At 44.5% G+C, this 23474-nt stretch overlaps 1 long non-coding RNA gene across 1 annotated transcript; it reads left to right on the top strand.

The window, feature by feature from the left end:
• Positions 1 to 1442: 1442 nt before the first annotated feature.
• Positions 1443 to 9250, top strand: LOC143272887 (uncharacterized). The gene is made up of 2 exons (XR_013050514.1): positions 1443 to 1754; positions 8984 to 9250. It is a non-coding gene; the product is annotated as an uncharacterized LOC143272887 (long non-coding RNA).
• The last annotated feature ends 14224 nt before the right edge of the window (positions 9251 to 23474 follow it).

Below are 23474 nucleotides of genomic sequence, written 5' to 3'. Positions count from 1 at the left end.
AGGGTTTCTGTTGCTATGAAGAGACACCATAACCACAGCAACTCTAATAAAGGAAAACATTTCATTGGGGCTGGCTTACAGCTCAGAGGTTTAGTCCATCATCATCATGGTGGGAAGCACGGTGGCATGGTGCATGGAGGCATGGACTTGGTGCTGGAGAGGGATTTGAAAGGTCTACATCTGGATCCTTAGGCAGCAGGAAGAGAAGATGACTCTGGGCCTGGCTGGAGCATCTGAAACCTCAAAGCCCACCCCCAATGACACACTTCCTCCAATAAGGCCACACCTGTGGTGGCCATTTTCATTCAAACCACCACATTTTGGGAAGTTGAGCTGGTTGCCCTGTTCTTCCCAGCTTCTGGGTCCACGGGGCAGGAAGAGCCAAAGGCCCTCCGTGGAATTTTCTAGGCCTTTTCTGGATATACCAGATTTTAAAGCGAGGCCCGAGCCTGCTTCATTCTCTAATTTTTCTAGCATTTTCCCACTGCAGGTGGGTAGGTAGCCCTTACAAAGTTTAGAGAATTCTCAGAAATCCTTACTTTCAACTTTGGATGTGTTCAGCAAGAGCATTCGTCACCATCTCATGAACACTGACTCCCATTGGGTTAGGTTCTTTCTAGGGCATTCTTAACCTTCCTAATGCTGCGGATCCTTTAACACAATTCCACATGTTATGGTGAACCCCCCAACCATAAAATTAATTCATCGCTACTTCATAACTGTAATTTTTGCTACTGTTATGAATTGTGATGTAAATATCTGATATACAGGATATCAGATGATGTTCAACCCCAAAGAGATCCCAACCCACAGATTGAGAACCACTGCCCTAGAGTGTGTTTTATTGGACTCCGTAGACAGTTGCTCACTGGTAGACCTTGGTATTTCCCATTTTATGGGTGAGGAAACTCACCTTCAGCCAAGGTGGAGGATCTGCTGAAGATCAGCGGTGGCCTTGGTAACGGAGGTCTCACTGGTCCTTCAAGTCACATCACTGACGGACAACACAAACCGCAAAGCTCTCTTTCTCCAGTAAGCCGGTGCTGTCGTTTGTCAGTGGGGTCCTATTAGACGGGACGAACACCTTCCCTGCCCCAGCAAAGGCGCACAGAAAGGACAGTTTTCTAGCGTTCTGCCGTAGAGAGCACAAAGCAGAAATGCTGGAAAGGCCAGAACTGGGAAGGGAAGGAGAGCGTTTGTTCCGGAAGTACTGCCGTCTCTTAGGGGGAATGCAGGTGTTCTCAGAGCCGTGAGTGGAAGACCCGCCTTGGATCCCACATGGGAGATTCCGACAGATACCAACTCATGAGCACATTACCATTCATACCTCATTTTCTCATTCACCAAATTAAGTCATTATATCCTTGGGTCGGGGGGATAAGCTGTAACATTGGCTGTACAGTATGCAGTCAATATCCCTACAGGTAGCAGATTGAGTTTAACAAGCCATATGGGTTGTAATTGTCCAAGTATGATTAATTAGTAATGTTTGTTCATTTTATGTCTTATATTATGGTTTGTTATGATTTCATTTAATTACAGTGCGAGCCCCTTTTCTAGGTGTCGTTGGAAACCTGTAGGGATTTTCATATTCCCCAAGTGACAGCAAATGACCTCTCCGTGTCTACACTCTATCCGGGACTCCCTCCTATTGGCAGGAGAGCCACAAAAGAACGATGTGAAGTTGGAGCAGATGGTGCATCCGTCCGTTGCTGAACTCTGCTCGCAGCCCAAAGGAGGACTTGATACTGAAGGTGCTGTAATGGCTTTCTGCTCAGCTTGTTGTAAATCCTAAATGGGGTGATTGAGGGCTGGAACGATCGGTGTTGTTGGGCGCCTCTGGCTGCAGCATCTGGTGAATGCCTTCACTTGCTGACAGCTGTTAGTCTTGGCCTTATGGTGTGCTCCCCAGACCTTTGGTTTTAAGTAGGTTGTAGATTAGGCTAGAAGCAAGTATCACTAGTTCATGTATCAATAAGAAGAAAAAAAAATACCCCCGTAACTTTGTTTTCAGGATTAACAATACATTTGGTAAAAACAGAGCCTTGTGTGTGCTATTATGGAAGTACTTGAAAGCCAGATTTTTATTACAGGTTTTTAGTTTAGGAATTTAAATTGATATTCCTGAGCCTTGTGTAGCCTCTCTCAGAGACAAATCCAAAGTGCTAACAGCACCAGGGAAATCTTGAAAAATTGGCCTCCTCTCTTGAATCAGTGAGGCCAACACAGGAGACAGAGGCAGTCTGCTTTCTGGGATACGGGCTCATGGGAGAAAAGTGTGGCCCTCTGCACTGAAAGCTCCGTTAGCCAATAATTTAAAAGCACCACAATTTAAGAACTAAGAATAATAGAAATAAGATGTCTAGAGTAAATGTTCCTGTCCTTAAGGTTACAATGAGGTCCTCTCAGATTAGTCTTGGGGTAATTAATACGTTTAAAATAAGAATAAAAATAAGACTCTGAAAAATTATCAAAAGTTAAAAGTTTTAAAAATATTATTCTTTCTTATCAATTTTTGTAGTCATTAAACATCTTTTTTAATTGCGTATCTATATTTATTTTCTTTGTCATTTAAAATATTATTACTAGTGGTCAATGGGGTGTAGCATGAATCTTAAAAGGTCTTATTAATAAAATCAAACCTGAGGCCAGTTATTGGGGTGAATGCTGGAAGATCAGAGAAGCAGAACAAGCCAGAGCCTCACATCGCCAATTCCTCAGCTGATCCTGTTTCCTCAGACTGGAGGCCTCTGAGTCCTTGTCTGGAATGAATCTCAGCTGAACTGCTACTAAAAGCCTAGAAGCTTAACCAGACTAGTTCCTGGTCCTCACACCTTATATACCTTTCTGCTTTCTGCCATCACTTCCTGGGATTAAAGGCGTGTGTCACCATGCCTGGCTGTTTCCAGTGTGGCTTTAAACTCACAGAGATCCAGATGGATCTCTGCCTCCCAAGTAATAGGATTAAAGGCGTGTGCTACCACTGCCTAACAATATTAAACTGTGTTTAATATTGTGGCTGTTCTGCTCTCTGACCCCAGATAAGTTTATTAGAGTGCACAATATTTTGGGGAACACAGTATCACCACAATGGGGAGGGCCCAGCCTATCGTGAGTGGTGCCATCCCTGGGCTGGTGGTCCCGGGTTCCATAAGAAGGTGGGCTGAGCCAGCTACAGGGAGCAAGCCAGTAAGCAGCACCCCTCCATGGCCTCTACATCAGCTCCTGCCTCTAGGTTGCTGCCCTGTTTGAATTCCTGTCCTGACTGACTTCCTTCATGATGGACTGTGATGTGGAAGTATAATCCAAATAAAGCCTTTTCTCCCCATCTTTCTTTTGGTGATGGTGTTTGTCACAGCAATAGTAACCCTAGCCAAGACAGCTCGTTTGTTTGTTTTGATTTCTTTGTGTTTCCTGGTGTTTTTTTTTTTTTTTTTTTTTTTTTTTGAGAGAGAGAGAGAGAGAGAAAGAACATAAAGTTGGGTGGGTAGGGAGGAGGATAGGATCTGAGAGGAGTTGAGGGAGGGAATAAAAATGATCAAAATATAGTGCATGAAAAAACTCTGTTCATTAAAACAACAAAAAAATAAAAGATCATTACTGCTGGTGTGCATGTATTGGGTGTGGGGTGGTTTACATGTGAGGGGGGTACCCGTCTGTGACCCCAGCACTCTGGATCAGCTGGGGAGGAAAGATGTAGTAGGTTGGGCTACAGATCAAGTTCAGGGCAATCGTGCATTATATAAGTAGACCCTGTTGCAAACCAAACCAAACCAAACCAAAAAACACAAGGGCTGGAGGTGTACCTCTGTGGTAGAGTGCTTGCCTGGGTTTACTCTTCCAGGCAGCAAAGTTAAAATAAAACATTGTTGTTGGATTTAGGGGCTCCTCGGTGTGGGCGTCCCCCCCTCCTAGAAGCAAAAGCTGTTTCAGTGAGAAATGAAAAGCGGAAGGGTGGGGGCAGGCAGTAGGGAGGACAGGTTTGGGTCTGCAGACAGAAAATCTGTCGCCTCCGGAATTAAGGCTGTTGGCACAGTTTTAGTCCGGGAAGATCCAGCCTGCGACTGCACACATTCTCCACAAAGATAAAGGGACACATTTGGAAGTGGGGACAAAAACGTCCTGAGATTGTCAAGTGAGTGAGGGCCGCTTAACAAGGATTCAGCCTACTTGAAGAATAAGAGATAAGAGCAGAGATTTTTTTTTTGGGGGGGGGGTCTGGAAATGCTTCCCCTTTGCCAACAGAAAACCAAACGCTCAATCCTCTTGTTTTCAAAGTTCCTGCCATGTCTGCTACCAGACGTCACAGTTTTATGCTCTGCTCTGCAAAGATGCCAAGCTTTCCCATTAGTCCAATACCGTAGATGAATGCTGAGCTGGTGCTGAGACTCCAGCTGATGTTGCTGCTGAAGATGATGATGTTTAAGATGCTGCTGCTGCTGCTGCTGCTGCTGCTGCTGAGGTTGAAGAGGTCACTAGTGATGTCGGAGAGGATAGCAAATCTTATCTAATGATAACTTCTAAAGAGCCCAAGGTCCGAGAGGCCCTTACAAATGTTGATAACCCATGATAGGAACTCTGCCAGTAAACCTGATATTTCAAATCAGCCACCTCCAGAAATCAACTTGGATAGTGCCCAGAATTTGTATATAGGGAAAAATGGGTTGAATTGCATGTGTGTGCTAAAAACATGTGTATGTGAGAGAAAGCAGGTTTATCCTGTAAGATTAGAAATTCTTTAAGATGACTACCCTCAGTGGTTCCTCTTACTTGGTCATTGTAACAAGGAAGACTGAGATTTAGAAAGATTAAGTGACTGGCCCCAGGTCGCCCAACTGTAAATGGTGGAAGCAGGGTTGGAAATCGTCCTCCTGATAAACTCATCAGTTCTCAACCATGAAGATTCCTTAGATGTCACTATTTTTCTTGCCTCTTTATTTACCAAAGAAACTACCAGTCTCAGTCCTGGTCCCAGGCCATCTTTGGTGTCTCACAGATGGGTCACAGCATATGAAATATGGCTTTAATTATGAGTACAATATTATGAAGTCATAGTTTGGATATTACCACCTTCCTGGGCATAGATGATGGGTATAAAATGAATGTCGGGGCAGCATGGAGGAGAAGAAAGAATTGTCACCTACGACTCAGGACGACTCCATTCACTCATGAGGGGTATGAGGTGGTCAAGTTGTAAGACTTCTATGAGACTCATTTTTCCTCACTGTTAAAAGGAGAAAATTAGGCTGGGCGGTGATGGCACACGCCTTTAATCCCAGCACTTGGGAGGCAGAGCCAGGCGGTTCTCTGCGAGTTTGAGGCCAGCCTGGGCTACCAAGTGAGTCCCAGGAAAGGCGCAAAGCTACACAGAGAAACCCTGTCTCGAAAAACCAAAAAAAAAAAAAAAAAAAAAAAAAAAGGAGAAAATTAGAGTAAATGATGTCCAGGGTTCTCCACGGTACAAGGTCCAGAACTTTAAGATGATGGAAGCCACGGGTCACATGCGGACTAACTCTTATTGTTTTGTGCCATTGTTTGTGTTAATGTGAAGACACAATACAGTTGGAAGTGGCAGGAGGCAAATGGTATGCCTGTGAAGTCTTCCTTCTCCAGGCCTAGGATTCATCCCCCTGGGAAGGGCCAGAGAGGCTGGCAACTGCCAGTTTCCCTGAAAAAAGGGTTGCAGTGTGGTTATGCCAAGAACTCTGTGTCGACCTGGCCCCAGTCCCGAGCCGCTTGTTCGTGCCTGCTCCTGCCAACTGCTGCTTTCTGCTCTAGCTGTTTGGAATCTGGGCCTGGCAATCTGGCTCTGCCTTGGCATGTCTCTTGTATGTCTCTTTCTGTGTATGCCTGTGTTTGTGTATGTGAACGTGTCTGCAGTCCCAGCATGCCATCATGGAGAGGGATAAAAACAGTACCCAGATGTGGGGCTTCCTCTTTACCTATATACTGCTAAGTCAGATCTCAAATTTGACTCTCCCTCCTCAATTCCTAACCCCTTCGATTCCGTTTACAGAGCCCATGAGAGAAGCAGCAGATAGAAAGCAGGGACTGTGTCACAGTAAGCTAGCTGGTGGCCCAGCACCTTCACAAGCATTGAGCTCAGCACATCTGGACAGCGGCATGGGCATCTCTTGCCTTCTGCTCCTTGGACTTTTGCCTGTGCGGCATATTGTAGGGATTGAGGGGATTGAGGCATTCAGGTCTCACCAGCAGCTGGACCTGGAGCTCCATTGTGGGCTGGAGGCATCTTAGTGGGTGTGTGAGGGTGTCTGTCTGGACCTGGGAGACAGTGCTGGGTAAGAGGGTGTGTGGGTGTGTGACACCCTTTTATGGTACAGCCTAGGTCTTGTAGCCAACAATGAATGGTCTCTTAGTGCCTGGGCTTTTCAACTGTCAAGACAAATGAGCATTTCTTACGATTTTTAAGTCAGTCTCAGGTGACTTGGGAGGGAAAAAATAATTTAGACAACATTGCCTGTAAATTTGTGGGAATTATGGAGTTGACAATTTTTTCTTATCTTTTTTTTTTTTTTTTTTTTTTTTTTGTAGTGTGTAGACTTGAACCCAGGGTGGTGAGCATGCCAGACAAATGGTCTAACATTAAGTTATATCCTTAGCCTGATCATTTCCTGTCTTACTGGTATCTATTTGGTGCCTTTAATAATTTTAAAATCGTGTCTTTTCACTGTCCCTCACTCTTGGGTTAACTTTCATTGTCCTTTTGCAGTACTGGCATCTATTTTAGGGTTTTGTGCATGGTAGGTAAGCACGGTACTGCTGAGCCATGTGCCTAATTTTCAAGATAGAGCTGTGTAGCCCTGGTTGGCCTTGTGTAGTCCAAGCTGAGCTTGGATTCAAAATTGCCCTGTTCCAGCCTCCTGAGTACTGGGATGACAGACCCATGCCATCAAGTCTGCCTCTTCACTTGGTGATTGGTGTGGGCAAAGTTTCAGTAGCTGATTGTTCTTTCCACTGGTGCATGTGGGTGCACCTATCCTGAAGACAGAGACTGGCAAGGAACTGCCTGCCCTCTCAGAACTTAATTTCAACAGAGAACACTACCGAGCGATGTCAAGCCCAAAGCAGGAGATGCCAAGAAATACCTAAGAGAACGCCAAAGTAGAGTGTTAGTTCACCAAGCGCTACTGTTTCGTCCACATGTACCAGGCCTGAGCAGGGAAGCCTGCTGAATGTAGGAAAGATCGGGTCCTGCCTCAGACATCCCATTCTGGCTGAGGAGATCATCGAACACACAAGAAATGGAACCACTGTGAGGACGACATCACCGCCCAGCTGGATTTCAGTCATGGCTATTTAGTGTCAACCGTAGTCAACTTACAATCTCTAGGATTTATTTGGTCTGCTTGTTTGCTTCCTAATTATAAGTTGGAACTGGCAGGTTATGTGGTGATCTGGGGACTGAACTGTTACGTAACAGATCTGTACAGATCTGTAGCTTTTCTTAAGTGGCACCTCAGTTCAGTGAGGGTAGCACCCATCCATGGCATTGCTATCCAGCCATTTGCTGCATCTCTAATAGCCAATCAACAACCCTTTGTGAAGTAAGTGCGGGGCATCCCGATTCCTTATTGTCATTCTGTGAACAATCCTAGAGTATGGGAAGATGGGGGATGGCAGCTACCCAGGACCTGCCAGTTCTAGACTCATCCTCTGTCCTCCCGGGGTGAGGGGGGCTGTTTTCCCCATGAAAGCAACCAACGGACGCAGCCCCACATCTGGAGAGGGCTGAGTGATTGTAATCCCTTCTGCCTGGAACAGTCCCCGCAGAGGGGCAGCCTCGTAAGCAGCTGAGGGGACAGAGAGTGACAGCAGACAGATGGGCCCATTGACAAGTCTGTCCCCTTGTGGAGTTCCTGTCACAACTGAATTATGCTGTCACTTGTCCAGCCACTAAGTCAGGCTGAGCCAAGAAAAGGAAAGACAAGTGTTTTTAGTGACTCTTAGTCACAGGGAAACGACTCTGGCGGGGGAGGAGTGCTCCGTGGCTCCAGAAAAAGTTTTAGCACTTGCTAGGAGTCCAGAGAGAGGGCAGGGTGGAGAAGGCAGATGTGAGCAGGTGGCTGCCGCCGGGGAGACTTTCCACTGGGTGCTGACTTGGTATTGTTTGCTGAGCCAGGCTCCCTTCTGGGTCTTGCCTGCCTCGGTTGAAGGAAGCTGGCTGGGGACCTTAGCTGTGCTGAGCCTTCGCTAGTGACCCTGCTGCCTCCATAGTAGGCGTACTTTACTGTGTCTGTACCTGGGGTTCCTCACCTGCTACCCTCCGATGCCCTCCTGAGCAGGACAGGATCCGCTCAAGGACTTTTCCTGGGTCACTCTTCAGCGGCAGCTGTCCCAGAGCTCTAGGACACTCTTGGAAGAAGGGAATAGTCACCATATCTGTGCCTCTCCTGCAGACTCTGGAACTGATTGATTTCGGTCCCAGCGAAGGTGGCAGCCATGGGGAATGTGGCCTGGAATAGACTAGAGCGCTTCGGAGTCCAGAAGGTGTTAACGTGCTAAACACATTTAGAGTCACATTTGATCTGCCTGTCTTCTGTGTCTGTCAAACTATCACCTTTATATCTATTTGGGGAAATAATTTTTTTAAAAAATTATACTTGTTTTGTATGTGCGTGTGTACTTTCTTGAGTGTGCCAGGACACATGTGACATTCAGAAGAAAACTTGTAGAAGTCGGTTCTCTCCTTCTACCATGTGAGGACCAGGAATCAAACTCAGGTCATCAGACTTGGTAGCCTGTGCCTTTACCCCTGAGCCGGCTTGCCAATGTCATAGTTACTTCTTGCGTTGTTCATTATATTCTATTTTGTTAAACTTCTTTTCTTTCCAGTTATCCCTCTAGTTCCCCTTTGCTCATTTTCTATCCAGACTTTCTATGATCCATCAAGATGAAGTTTCTAATATGTAAAGGCTGTTTGGTTAATCGATCCAACAAACTAACCATTCTTACTGTATTCTAGGAATACAGCGGTGACTAAATGCTCATCTTGACACCTGGGAATCCAATGTCTGGCTAGGATGACCATGAAAGGCTGGTTGGCTGTTAAGGAGATGCTCATTGTCCACATCATCTCAACACTGGGATGACGCTGGTGAATGAAGAAATGTGCATCGGTGTGTGTGGGTCTGTATATGAGAATTTAAATATCATGTTGTAGAGCTCAGTTCTTCTGTACTTTAAATTCTGTTTGTAATTGATATATAAAAATGGAACCTATCATGCTTCATGATCCTATTGGCTTTGAGACTTCCTCATTAATCACAGCCAGGAGCTTATATTATTTGTCTTTTTTTCTTGTGGTCTGATACAAAATATGGCAGCCATTTTGATGTGTGTGCATGTGTATGTTTCCAATTATTGAGGCTTAAAATGGGCAACCTTATCTGTCTACTTGTGTGCACTCAAGATGTTTTCTTTTACTTTTTATTTTTGGAAAAATTGAAAGAGGAATGAGGGACATAGTAACACAAAATCTACCTATTCACCACCACTCTCAGGAAACGTCACCTGAGGTCAATCATGCTACATCTGCAACTCTGTTTTCTCTCTGCTTCCTGTCATTTTGAGGCAAATGCAGAAGCGTCATTTTGTCTGTGAACATTTCTGCACTCACGGGCATTCACAGCGCCTGGCACATCCTGGGCTCACCGCTGTTACCTGCCTGGCCCGGAAGCTTTGTGGTTTGTGACTCTGGTGTCCTCTCTCCAGTCTGTCCTCCGAGTCCCTTCAGGTCTACCTCACCAATGTGCCATTTGGGTTGTAGGCGGTAAACAGCCTGGCCACACTGCATGATTTGGTCTTAGTGCTATCTTTATCTTCCGAGTAAGCTGAGTTTTCTTTCCTGTGGGCATTCCTCCGTTTCTACGTGTATTCGAACATGCTGGTTCACTTGGCTCTCTCCATGTGGCTTGATGAAAATGACTTTTAGGATTTACCTTGACATGAACAATGATCCATCAATCATAACACCGCTTTCTCCAAGCTTTGCAAGCTTATGCCCGAACTTTGAAAGGCAAGTAAACCAAAATAATTACAATAATTTGAAGCAGATGTCTCAATCTAAAATGCCACTGTTACCATCTCCACTATTATTCCCGAGGTCCAGGACGGTAAGTCCCACACATCAGCCAGAGTGAAATCCTTTAGGATTAGTGTCTTTCTGAGCAGTTGAAGAACATGGGGTCTATTGGCCATTAGCAAGCTCCCCTTCTAAGAAAGAGCCAAGATGTCTTAGTGGAACTTAGGCCGGAGAAGTGATGTTGCCAGCCACGTTGATGTTGGACTGTATAGTGTAACTGAATAACAAGAGAACATATAAAATGCACAACCACACATAAAATCATACAACATTAATTGAATAACAAGAGAACACATAGAATGCATAACCACACATAAATCATACAACATTAATTGAATAACAAGAGAACATATAGAATGTACAATCACACATAAAATCATACAACATTAATTGAATAACAAGAGAACATATAGAATGTACAATCACACATAAAATCATACAACATTAATTGAATAACAAGAGAACATATAGAATGCACAACCACACATAAAAAATTACAACAAATATCTAGTATATTTAGCAGTATTATGTTATATATTATACTCACAATACTATGTAATTATATAAACTTGTTCTTGCAGAGGAACCAGGTTGGGTTCTCCACACCCACATGGACTGTAATTCCAGTTCCAAGGTATCAGACAGCCCAGTTTGTCCTCCTTGGATACTAGGTATGCATGTAGTGACTTACATACATATAGGCTAATATTCATACACATAAAATTTAAAAAATTACTCTTTAAAAATATAGGACTGTAGCCGGGCGTTGGTGGCGCACGCCTTTAATCCCAGCACTCGGGAGGCAGAGCCAGGCGGATCTCTGTGAGTTCGAGGCCAGCCTGGGCTACCAAGTGAGCTCCAGGAAAGGCGCAAAGCTACACAGAGAAACCCTGTCTCGAAAAACCAAAAAAAAAAAAAAAAATATAGGACTGATACGAGACTTATTACTGTTGTTGTTATTTTGAGTCAAGGTCTTACTCTGTAGATCAGGCTAGCTCAGACTTGAGCTCCTTCTGCCTCAGCCTTCCTCAGAGCTGGGGTTGTAAGTATGTGCTTCCATGCCTGGCAAGAGACTCTTTTTTAAGTAGTTTAGTGTTTTGTTGCTTTGTGAGAAGTTGACACAGTTTAGAACTATCATCAGAGTGGTTGTTGTTTAATAATATTCCAGGTCAGTTATATCCAGAGAGCAACTTCACTGTGTTCAGAGTTGAGGTCTATTTGAATAATGGCCCTAATGATGTCAGTTCAATAGAAAGCAGACTTACTTGGTGCACACTTAGAATCCTATCATTTGGGAAAGTGAGGCAGGAGAATTTCCAGTTTGAAGTCAGCCAAGTCTACATAGGGTGATACTATATAGCCTTGGCAAAGCAACATAACAAAACAAAATGCAGGGGGAAAAATCTGTTTACATTCCTTTGGTAAGTAAGAGTGGCCAGTGTGAGTAGAGGCTTGTGTTTAGATGTTAGGCTTGGAACCTTCCAGAATGAAGTGTTAACTTGTTCAAACGCTGCTTTTATTTCACTTTCCTGAAAGTGTAACACACTCCTGTTTTCATCTGTATTTGGCCTGCTTCTGTGGCCTGTAACCTAAGCAGCATCCCAGGGGGAAGTGTTGTGACTTGGGATAGGTATCTTTAGCTGTACTGACCGGGTAGAAGGTGCTTGGATTAGAAGAGACACTAAGGTTTGTGGATTTCCCTGTCTTTATCTTTAGAGATAAACTTTCTGGCTCCTCAAGTTCTCTGGGAATGCATTGATGAGACATTTTGTGCCCTACAGACAAAGATTCAAAACATACGGTGGCATTATTAATTTTGGAAACATCAGGGTTTGTGGTGATGTGGGTGGTGGATTGGTGAGCTCCGTAGTTAAGGGCTCAGGATGTCTTCACTCTATGAGATCCCGGGTAAGCCACTTAGCTAACTTGGAGCCTTAGTACCTTCTGTGAGTTGGGGGGTGGGGGCATCTGACAGTAGCATGGCCATATGAGTACCTGGGGCAGTACCTGAGGTGACATACGCAGAAGTCTGAGTACTTGGCACTCACACCCAGGCTGACAGATATTAACAGATTGGGTCTCTTGCTTCTCCACATCACCTCCACTTGCTTGTCATAGTTGGCACTGAAAACCAAGGAGACCGAAGGGGCTAAGTCCTTTTATTTTGGATTCCTATTCAATCCTGTGATTTCTTTTGCTCTTCCTCCGCCATCGTCATTAACTCACTGTGGAATCGGGGCGTCCTCCAGCTCTGGAGCTTGTGACTGGAGGGGTTTCCTGGTCCTGTCTATACTAACAGGCTTCCAGGCACAGCAGATTGCTTCTGTGCCTGACTTCAGTTTACGGATCCACGCCTCCAGGGTAGGGCTGAGTGTGTCTGCTTTGCTTGAGTAGTCCTTCTCGAGTGTATACACATTCCACTGCTCTGTGATCATGCTTTTCCTGCTATGGGAGAGTGCGTTGAAGATTACTACCTAATCATAAAAAAAGTCCCCAAGTCCCCAAATCTCCTCTTGACTAATTTAACCATTTAAGATGTTATGCAAATGAAATAGAGTGCCCACCTTTGTGATCTCTCCCATGGTGGGCTTTGCTTGATTTTAGGCAAGGTTAAGTCAACTGCTTTCCTGACCTCAGCCTGGCTCTCCAGTATCTGGATTCTTTCATTTTCAAATGTAATCATGCTAAGAAGACTTCATCGTGGTGTTTGAACTGTAGATACATCCGAACAAGGGATAGCTTTTATAGTCTCCCATTTCAAAGATTACATCCTTGTAATACCTCAAACTGAGTTCAAACACCGTTTATGCTGGTGGTTGTGTAAAGTGCTGGCTTCCAAAGACAGTTGGCAAAGTCCGAGTCATATTTCAGCACACAGACTGTGTAGGGACATCTCACAAGGCATGGATTGATTGTGTGGCTTATATTCTGCTGGGAAATGGAAATTTTACAGCTCCATGGAAGTGTGTCGTTTATGTCCCATTTTTAATTGAACCTTTCTTTTTTCCTTTTTTTCTTCTTTATGTGTCGTTTCAGATATGAGCTCTTTCAATTTGGGATATTTTCTTATTTTGAAAATGTTCTTGGTTTAGGATTGGTCAGGGTCTAAGCACCTGCTAGCTGGTCTGAAGGCCTGATTCACAATAAAGACAATTTCAAGACACTGTACCATCAGCTCTAAGCTCTGAAATAAATTAGGTTATGCCATAAAGAGGGCACTTTGACAGCTGGAAGAAAACTGAGTAATTAATGTCAAATGAATTAAGTAGTTTACAAACTTTTCTCCCACATGGTGGCATATCTTAGTGTTTTGGACTATATGTTTTGGGTGGACATTCACATAACATCTTCATTCTAAGTAATTTAGAGACTAGATGGAGACACTTATAATTTATACTTTTCTGTTGCTGCAGTTTTTTCTAGTCCCACCCAGGCCCGCAGCCACTCAGACCCAAGTAAACACACAGGGACTTATGTTACTTAAAGCTGTATGGCCGTGACAGGCTCCTTGCTATCCAGTTCTTATATCTTAAATTAATCCATTTCTATCAATCTGTAAGTTGCCATGTGGCTTGTGGCTTGCTGGTACTTTCGCATCTTGCTTCCTCTGTCTCCACCTGGCGACTCCTGACTCAGCCTTCCTGTTCCCAGAATTCTTCTCTCTGCTTATCCCGCCTATACTTCTTGCCCAGCTACTGGCCAATCAGCGTTTTATTTATCAATCAATCAATCAATCAATAAATCAGAGCAACACATTCACAGCATACAGAAAGACATCCCCAGCACCTCTCCTACATTAATCATTCGTTTCGTGTGTGTGTGTGTGTGTGTGTGGATGTTGGTGCATGACCAGAGGTCAAAGGTCACGACCTGTGTAATCAGAGGAGGGTGGAGGAAGGTCATCAGATGACCTTTCTAGGTTTTGTTGGGAGAGGGTGAGGGTACCATCCTGCTTCACCTGCTTCCTTAAATTCCAGGGAGCTGAACTTGGAGGTTGTGCATCCTGAGTGCCAACACTGCTGGGCGGAAGGCTGCTGTGGGTGTTGTGACACTCAGGAAGCTTTTTCATCATCTGTGCTCCGTGGGTGCTTCTGTATGCTGTGAGTGTGTTGCTCTGACCCCAGCACTCCGTTCTTTTATCCTGAGCATTTTACTGAGAGCATGTGGTAGGAGTCAGCTGCGTGGACCAGAAAGTGGGAAATGTTAAGTCTTAGATGCTCTGGCTCAGTACAGAAGATGCCCATGGCCCCAGGGTCAGCACCTCACCCTCTTCTATGGTTTGGGTCTGGAATAAGCCCCTTGAGTCCTTCCTATGTTAGAGGTCAGGGCCTGTTGGGCTCCTGGGAGGTGGTGGGACTTGTAGAAACGCCTCAGGTTACTGAAGGTGTGTGTTGAAGAGGACTGGGGATCCCAAGTGTCTCCCCTCTCTGCCCATATGCACCCCCATGTGTTCCTGTCCTGCCATGCTGTCCTGCCACAGGCCCAGATCCATCGCCCTATTAGTGACAGACAGGAACATCGGTAACTCGGACTATGAGAAGCCTTTTCTCTTTATAAGTTACTTTATTTCAGGAACTTTTATTACAGTTACAGAAAGCTGACTTACACACCACCACCCAAAACATTGTATTAACACTCTCTGTACTTACCCAAAATTCCATTCATAGTCACACACAAAACAGAAAAAGAAATCACATAATGCCCAATTACAAAGCGAAGAGAAAGGAGTCACATGGAAGAAAAACTTCATTTCCCTGTACAAGCATTTGTGTGTAACTGCAGGAGATCTATTTATAGTCATCATGTCTGTGACAGCTCCGGAGGCAGGCTGACACGGGACCATCATGTCAGGGCACCGGGTACCTTTAGCAGCATGACAGGAGAGCCTCTCCTACCACAGAATGACATTCTGAACAGTGACAACTCTTGGGTAAAGTCTCAAAGGAAAGAATACTCTTTCTCCAACCGACTGGAAAATTCGGAACACAGAGCCATGGTTTTATGTAACGTGGAGGAAGGTTCGAGGCTCAAAATACAAAATGGCATTCATTTTGATACATGAATGTACAGTTGATCATTTAAATGCCAAGGACATGGATGGATGTTGTGGGACAGACTTTACCTGGGGAGACACAACACACATGTCTACTCACTTCAGAAAGGGAACCCACCGTAGACCAAAGTAACAATTGCACCAATGTCCAACTTGGTAAACCAATGAGGTTCTAATGGGGTTACTAACGAGAGTACCTATGACGGGCTATGTACGGGAGCAGTGTCCTAGTTAAGGTTTCAAGTACTGCGATGAAACACCATGACCAAAGCAACTTGAGGAGGAAAGGGTTTTGTTTGTTTGTTTGCTTGCTTATACTTCCACATCACTGTGCGATATTGAAGGGAGTCAGGACAGGAACTCAAACAGGGCAGGAACCTGGAGGCAGGCGCTGATGCAGAGGCCATAGAGGGGAGCTGCTTACTGGCTTGCTCTCCATAGCTTGCTCAGTCTGCTCTCTTATAGGACCCAGGACAACCAGCCCAGGGATGGCACCACCCACAAGGAGCTGGGCCCTCCTCCATCAATTGCTAATTAAGAAAACTACAGCCGGATCTTGTGAAGACATTTTCTTCATGGAGGTTCCCTCCTCTCTGATGATTCCAGTTCATTTCAAGTTGACATAAAACCAGCCAGCACAAGCCGGGATGACTCATAAGTCGCCACATCACCGAAAATCTCACCCCAACATGGAAAACAATTCACAAATGCCTGGAGCTCCCTGCACAGTTCACAGTCTGAGCATCTCTGAAGCTTGGCTGGTCAGAGTCTCTTCCCCAAGCAAGCAGTTGTTTATTTACAAAGGCAGGGACAGGCATTCTAGAATCTTCCAAGTTTCTATTTCCCTTTTGTTTACCTCAGAGTCTCATGAGCCTTCCCCTCCCTCCTGGAGGGAGTGTTTCAATTTGAAGGAAACTACTGTATAACAAAGGGAGACTCGGCTGTCATTTGAGAATGTCTGCACTGTAGAACATGCAAGGCCCAGGACCTTGACCACTAGAGGCATGTAGAAACTGCCTCCTCTAATTATTTTAGCAATGAAAAGCACCTCACACAAGTTCAAAACACCCCTGTGAGGCTACTCCAGACCCCACAAGATCCCCTTCAGTGTAGCCTGGGCACCCTGCCTTGACCAAAATACTCCAGGGAGGCCACTGTGGCCTCCACTCATCTCTTTCCTTTGTCCCGATTTGTCCCTTCAGGGAGCGCTTGCTCATTCTCTGTCTGCTTTTCCTTTCAAGCTGGGTGTGATTGTTGGATGTATTCAGGCAAAGCTTCTTTAGCTCGCCTCTTGGAGGTTTTCAACAAGAGCCTGACTTCCAGGACCAGCAGTGGCACTGGGTGTTTCTCACTGTGAGCTCCTGGAAGACTTTCTGTTCTCAAATTGCCCATGGTGATGAACACTGAGTTGCTGTCTTCAAAGAGGAGCTCGATGTTTCAACCCCAGACGTCTAGTTGCCTCTCTTCATTCCCTACCTCGGCACCAAATGAAAGCTGTTCCCAGCTCTCCGCGGCTGCTGATACCCAGTGCTCTGAGGTGGCGTCTGCCTGCTTCCTTCTTGGATTTGCCTGTACTTTTGCTCAAGTGCGAGTCTCACACAAGTTTTGTGTTTTGTTCTAAAGCCAAGGTCAGAGTGTTGAAAAGGTGGCCCCGAGGCCAGGGATGGACAGTTTCTGGGAGTCTGAGCCTTTGTGTCCATCCCGCCATTCCAATGAGTGACAAGGCCAGGGTCTCCGCCTGCTCCCCTGTCAAAATCCATGAGCTTTGCAAAAGGCTAAAACGTGAAAATCACCAATATAATTAGTGCAAAGTGAGTGTTCACAGAAGCTGAACATTGCTTTGGCGATGCAGGGGTGTGAAATGACGGAGGAGACCAAGACCCCTTTTCTATAGTGAGACTCTGTTGCTAAGAGTCAGGGCGGGAGGGTAAGGGGAGGAATCCAGCCTCCTGCTTGGATCTTGACTTCCACAGATTCTGTTTGCCCAACAGGGTCAACATCAAAACTCACTAACCCCAGGCTTTCCCATTAATAGCCATAGTCCAAAGTCTGGCTATCAAAACCAACTTTTGCTCACTTGTGTGTGTGTGTGTGTGGTTGGTATGTGTGTACATATTCATGTGGGTGTGTACACAGGTGTATGTGGTGCACAATACATGCACATATGGGGAAGCCATCAGGTGACTTTCTCAACTAGTCTCCATCTTAGTTTTTGAGACAGGTTCTCTTGTTGAACTTGGAACTTATAGAAGCAACTAAGCTCCTTGGCCAATGAGTCCTAGAGATCGGCGATCTGTTCCTTCCCAGGACCGGGGTTGCAGAAGTATGCCACCTCACACAGCTTTTATGTGGGTGTTGGGGATCTGGAGTCAGGTCCTCATGCCTGTGTGGCAAACGCTTTACCAATGTTCATGAGCCTTCCCCTCCCTCCTGGAGGGAGTGTTTCAATTTGGAGGAAACTACTGTATAACAAAGGGAGACTCGGCTGTCATTTGAGAATGTCTGCACTGTAGAACATGCAAGGCCCAGGACCTTGACCACTAAAGGCATGTAGAAACTGCCTCCTCTAATTATTTTAGCAATCAAAAGCACTTCACACAAGTTCAAAACACCCCTGTGAGGCTACTCCAGACCCCACAAGATCCCCTTCAGTGTAGCCTGGGCACCCTGCCTTGACCAAAATACTCCAGGGAGGCCACTGTGGCCGCCACTCATCTCTTTCCTTTGTCCTGATTTGTACCTTCAGGGACAAATCTCACCAGGGTCCAGGGATTTTTCAAAGCACTAAGAGCTCACTAGCTGATCCTTTAAGTTCTGGAATCTTATTTCCTGCTCTCCAGGACAATATGCTATTTATTTGTTTAAAAAAAATGGAGGTTGGGGAAGGGCCCAATGTTGTGACCTGCACAGCTTTGGGGTTATTCTAACAGGGGTGATGAAGGATGAAGTAGGACACACAGACATTTGTACAGAAAGGATTGTTGATTTTTGGAGATTTGATGGAGATCTACCAAAGCCCGAAAACTCGTTCCATTTATTTTATACATCTGCATGGATGAGGCATGTAACACGAATCCTAATTGGTCTTAATAAAAACCCAGAGCCAGACATCAGGGTAAATGCTGAAAGATCAGAGAGATAAAGGAACAAGCCATAGCCACCTCTCACCTTACCAACACCTCAGCCGAAAAGATTGAGCTCCTGTCTCCTCCCACCTAGATTCCTTTCCTCTGCCCAGCCGTACCACTTCATCTCTCAACCTCCCTAGTGCTGGGATTAAAGGTGTGTGCCACCACTGCCTGGTCTCCATGGCTAACTAATGGCTGACTTTGCCCTCTGATCTTCAGGCAAGCTTTATTTGTTAGATCATACCCCAAATGTCACCACAGAGGCAGGTCTGTTGAATGAGGCTGGACGAGGAGGCAGGTTTAGCTAATCTCAATAGGATGAAGTCTGTATGGGGAAACAGTTTCAGGTTCCACTTATGGTGTAGGAGGAAGTTGTGGTTGATACTTTCTGTATATACCATCAACATCTGTGCAGGGGCCAGGGGAAGGCTTTGCTATTTCCCTGAGCTGACCCAGGCAAGGCTTTGCCTTTCTCATGGGTCTGAAATGCTGGGGTCCTTGACATATGTCAAGAATACACATTCACTCAGGACCTCATCTGTTCCCCCAGGTTAGCATCATTAATATCTATTTTCCCTCCTTAAATGATTTATGTCCCTTACCTTCCTAACACATAAGCTAAGTTCAGGACATTGCAGAACAGAAAATAGGAACATACTATTCTTCTACAGCCGTAGAGTATGCTAGAAAACTCACCATCTGTTCTTGAGTATCATGCATGACAACTTCAGCACGCAGCCCTCAAGGCAGACGCGAAACTTCTTTGTCCTGTGTAATGGTGAACTGGGAGCACTTATTTATTCTATTTCTTGTTTGTTTGTTTTTTGAGACAGGGTCTCACTGTCTTGGCTGTCCTGGAACTCGATATGTATGTAGTCCAGGTTGGCCTCAAACCCACAGAGATCCTCCTGCCTCTGCCTCCTGAGTGCTGGGATTAAAGGCATGCGCCACCACACCTAGCTATTGGTTTTATTTTTAAATTGCACTTTTGGCTTATAATTGTACTAATGATATTGTTTTGAATACTTTTGGTTATCAGTCCCCAAACTCTCCTAGAAGTCTTTTTTTTTTTTTCATCTTGAAAGCCAGCTTCCTTGCATTATGTGGGTCATTTGGAAAGCCGTGGATCAAAAGAAGAGAAACAGGAAGGTAACATTTTGGATAATTCTTATGCTGATTTCTTATAGCTACTATAATATTTTCATTATTACAACAGGAAATTGGGGCTAGGAAAAAATCCTTCTAAACTTCAGACATATCATTGTTTAAAAATTAATACTCAGATCTTCATAGCAATGTCGATAACAGAGAAAATGAATGGGGAATAGTGTTAACAGCAGATACAATTTCTTTGGGGTGAAAAGTTTGACTTTCAGAGAGCTACATTAAGGTCATGGTCCAGTTATCTATTACCTTGCAATAAATCATCCCCCTGTTTAACGCTGCAACAAAATTAATGTAGTTCCTTTTTTGTTTTTAAAGCTATCTTTAATCTACAAGCAATGTGGGAATATCCTTAAGATAAGAATTAATCCATACCTCATGGATTTCTTAACCTAGTCTTCTTCTGAAGCATTACCTTAGGAAATGAAGATTATTGAATGAGTTTCCTCTTTAAATTTAAGAACCAGTTGACAGCAAATGTCAAATTCTTTTTACTCCCTCTAGTCACAGACTGGTGGTCTACCACGTGAGCTTGCCTCAGGCTGCTTTGTTTGGGTCCACATTGAGGGATTAGCCAGGGCCAGCAAGATGACCCAGAGGATAAAGGCACCTGCTGCCAAGCCTGATGACCTGAGTTCCATCCCTGGGACTCACATGGTGGAGAGCGTGAGCTAACTACGGCAAGGTGACCTCTGACCTCCACACACATGCTGTGACACTTTCATTCCCACCACATATGAAATAAACAAATGAAGAAAAGTTATCTTAAAAGATGAGTCAGTATCTTAGGTTTAGTACAAAACTCCAAATTTTTAACTTCGAATGGAGAATTTGTGTCAGGTGGTTGGACCAGACCTGAGGAACAGCTGTCCCCACAGAAGACATCATCTCTGCACCACTTCCTAGTGCTAAATGCCATTTTCATAAGCTTGCACCTGCCCACCACCACTTATGGTGAAGAAATACACATCTGGACTCAACCTTTGTTAAAAACAGGAAAACAAAAAATAAGTGTGTGTATTTTTGGGTTGGTAGTGGAAGAATAATGTTGCTGCCCACATTGCTGAGATGAATTGGTGTCTGGCTTCTCACACACACTTAGATCCTTCACTTTAATAACTAGAAGGTATAGTTTTGTTCTGGATGCTACTATTTGTGGGGGTAGGGGTTGAAGTCAGGGCTTTACATGTGTGAGACGAGCGCAATACCACTGAGACATAGCCCCGGTCCAAGGATTCCCTTAACGGCTTAGCAGAGGCACCTCAGAGCTTACTGAGAACCCAGGGACAGCTGTGAGAGCAAAAACATGGGTCCCTAGAACTCTGGCTTTCACTCTGGCAATGGTGGCGTTATGAAATGAGCCCTGAATATAAAAAGAGAGAATGGTTTAAGCACAGGTAGACATTCTTTGTCACTCTGTCTAGAGAGGTGAATTTATTCCATCACCCCTTTGAGTCGTCTGTTTGGGGCTCTACTCCTCAGGATAGGGGGTTTAACCCTTACATTTCAGATGAGTAGCATCATCCCTTTCTTTCTCTGGGGAGCCTGTCTTCATGTTATGAGGGAGCCCATGAGGCCACAAAGAGACACCTTTGCAGGAGAAGCGTGGCCTCAGCCGACGGTTTAGCCTCATCCTGTCATTCCCGTGAAGGAGTCACCTTGGAAATGGACCCAGGAGTCCTTGTCATCCAGCCATCCAGCTGCCACCATGTGGAGTAACAACGAACTGCTCCTGCTGAATTTCGACTAAAGTGTAGTTTTGCACAAATAGATGGTGGTTGTTTTAAGCCACGAATTTAGAGGGATGAGTTAAATTGTTATAGGTAGTTTGGAATCTATGGGTGTCTAGTGTTTATATCCCCCAAACCTGGTGTGGGTACCCCTAATTTCCTTACGTGTGCCATTTCTACTCACAGCTCTAGGAGTGAACTTGTCATTCAGCTTAGCCAAACCAGAAATGTTGGCCGCTGAGATATCTCTGGAGCCAGGCGTATGACAGCTTATGGGACGTACCAGGTAAATAAGACCTCCGCTGTCCTGGTGAGAGGGGTCTCTGTGTTTTCAAATGGATCTAAGCCTGAGAAGATACTGAACCTAGAACTTCCAGGAGCCTCCACATAAGCACTGACTTGGGGCTGGGATAAAAGGAAAAGAACCAACACACAATGGCACTGGGATTGGCCCAGCTGTTTCTTAGGTCATCTCTACCCTCAGACAACATGGACCAATAAAAATTTCTGTTTCTCTTGTCTGGGCCAATTTGAATTAGATTTTTGATCACCTGACCAGGAATCCCAGGCATGGAGGCTCTGAATTTGAATAGTGATGCTGATACCTTCTTCAGATATATAAAAAATGTATTTGACAAAATTTCATATTACAGAAAAAAAATTGAAAGAATGATACAAAAGGTTCACATAACCACCTTGTCCAGACCTCCCAAATATTAACAATTTTTATTTACTTCTTTATTTTCTCATTCTGTATACAAACATACATGTTTATAATGTGTGCCTGTGTAACTTTTCTAAATGACTGGCAATAAGTTTAAAACTCAATATTCTTTTGCTCCTAAATAGGTTAATGTGTCTCTTTTTTCTTTTTCTTTTCTTTTCTTTTTTTTTTGTTTTTTGTTTTTTTTGTTTTGGTTTTTCGAGACAAGGTTTCCCTGTGTAGCTTTGAGCCTTTCCTAGAACTCACTTGGTAGCCCAGGCTGGCCTCGAACTCACAGAGATCTGCCTGCCTCTGCCTCCCGAGTGCTGGGATTAAAGGCGTGTGCCACCACTGTCCGGCTTAATGTGTTTCTTAACTAGAAGAACTTCCTTCTACATAATCACAGTGTAACTATCAAAGTCAGGAAATTTTTGTTGATAGAATGCTGTTATTTTGTCTATTAATCTTGCTTAGGGTTTTCCACTCAATCCCAGGATTGCTCTTTACAGCAAAACCTGAAGATTTTGGGGCAAACACCACAGTCACTGCTGTGTCTCATTAGTCTGTCTTAATCTGAAACAGTCACTTGATTTTTCATAACGGACATATTTTTAAGACTACAAGCAACTTGTTTTTATGTCCCTTCATTTAGGCTTGTCTAAAGTTTCCTCGTGATTTGACTTAAGCTATGAATTTTAGCAAGAATGCAGCGGGAATGGAAGCAGGAGGCACAGAGACACCTTTGTCCATCACCGCTGATGTTTATTTTGAACCTTCAATTAAGGTGCTAATTGCCCATTTCTCTAGTGTAAATACACTATTTTCTTTTTGTAATAAGTAGATATCTTGGCAGGATAGCTCACATGTGTGGACACACCTTGCCATTCCTCAAGCTTTTACCCACTAATTTACATGATTTTTCACTTCTAACAATTGCTGCTATGGTAGTTACCAGATGGCAACTTCCCTGGTTCTCTTATATTTCTTTATATTTGATTAGCTTTCTAATGTAACAAAGAACATTCTCATTCAACAAAGATCTGATTAATCAATCTAATCTCTCTCTCTCTTCTTTCCTCTACCTCTCTCTCTCTCTCTCTCTCTCTCTCTCTCTCTCTCTCTCTCTCTCTCACACACACACACACACACACACACACACACACACACACACACAGGCTTGTAGAACTCAGTTCTATTCAGGGATTTATAATTTTTTACTATCACCGACTTTGATGCAGTAGCCTGGATTTCACCATGTTGTGTGGCCCAAGCTGGTTTCTCACTCTTGGCAATCCTCCTGCCTCAGCTTCTCACGTACTAGGATTCCAGGTCTGGGCCACCACACCTGGCTGTGATGTAATTTCTTTGATGCTGAATTGTTTTGGATCTTGGCAGTGGGAGTCCCTTCAAACTGACTTCCATGTCTACGCTCTTGTACGGAGGAAATTAGAACCACCACAAAAACACCCCACAGGCTTTGAAACCAGACTGCTGAGGTTTGTCAAGCTTGAGCTCTTAGGCAACTTAACTTAACCTCTATCTTCCTCAGTTTTCCCCTTTGGGAAATGGGTCCAGGAAAAAAGGCCACTTCATA

This window comes from Peromyscus maniculatus, chromosome 4, assembly GCF_049852395.1.
Source record: "Peromyscus maniculatus bairdii isolate BWxNUB_F1_BW_parent chromosome 4, HU_Pman_BW_mat_3.1, whole genome shotgun sequence".
In the NCBI taxonomy this organism is placed as follows: Eukaryota; Metazoa; Chordata; class Mammalia; order Rodentia; family Cricetidae; genus Peromyscus; species Peromyscus maniculatus.
This window is presented reverse-complemented; position numbering and strand designations above follow the sequence as displayed.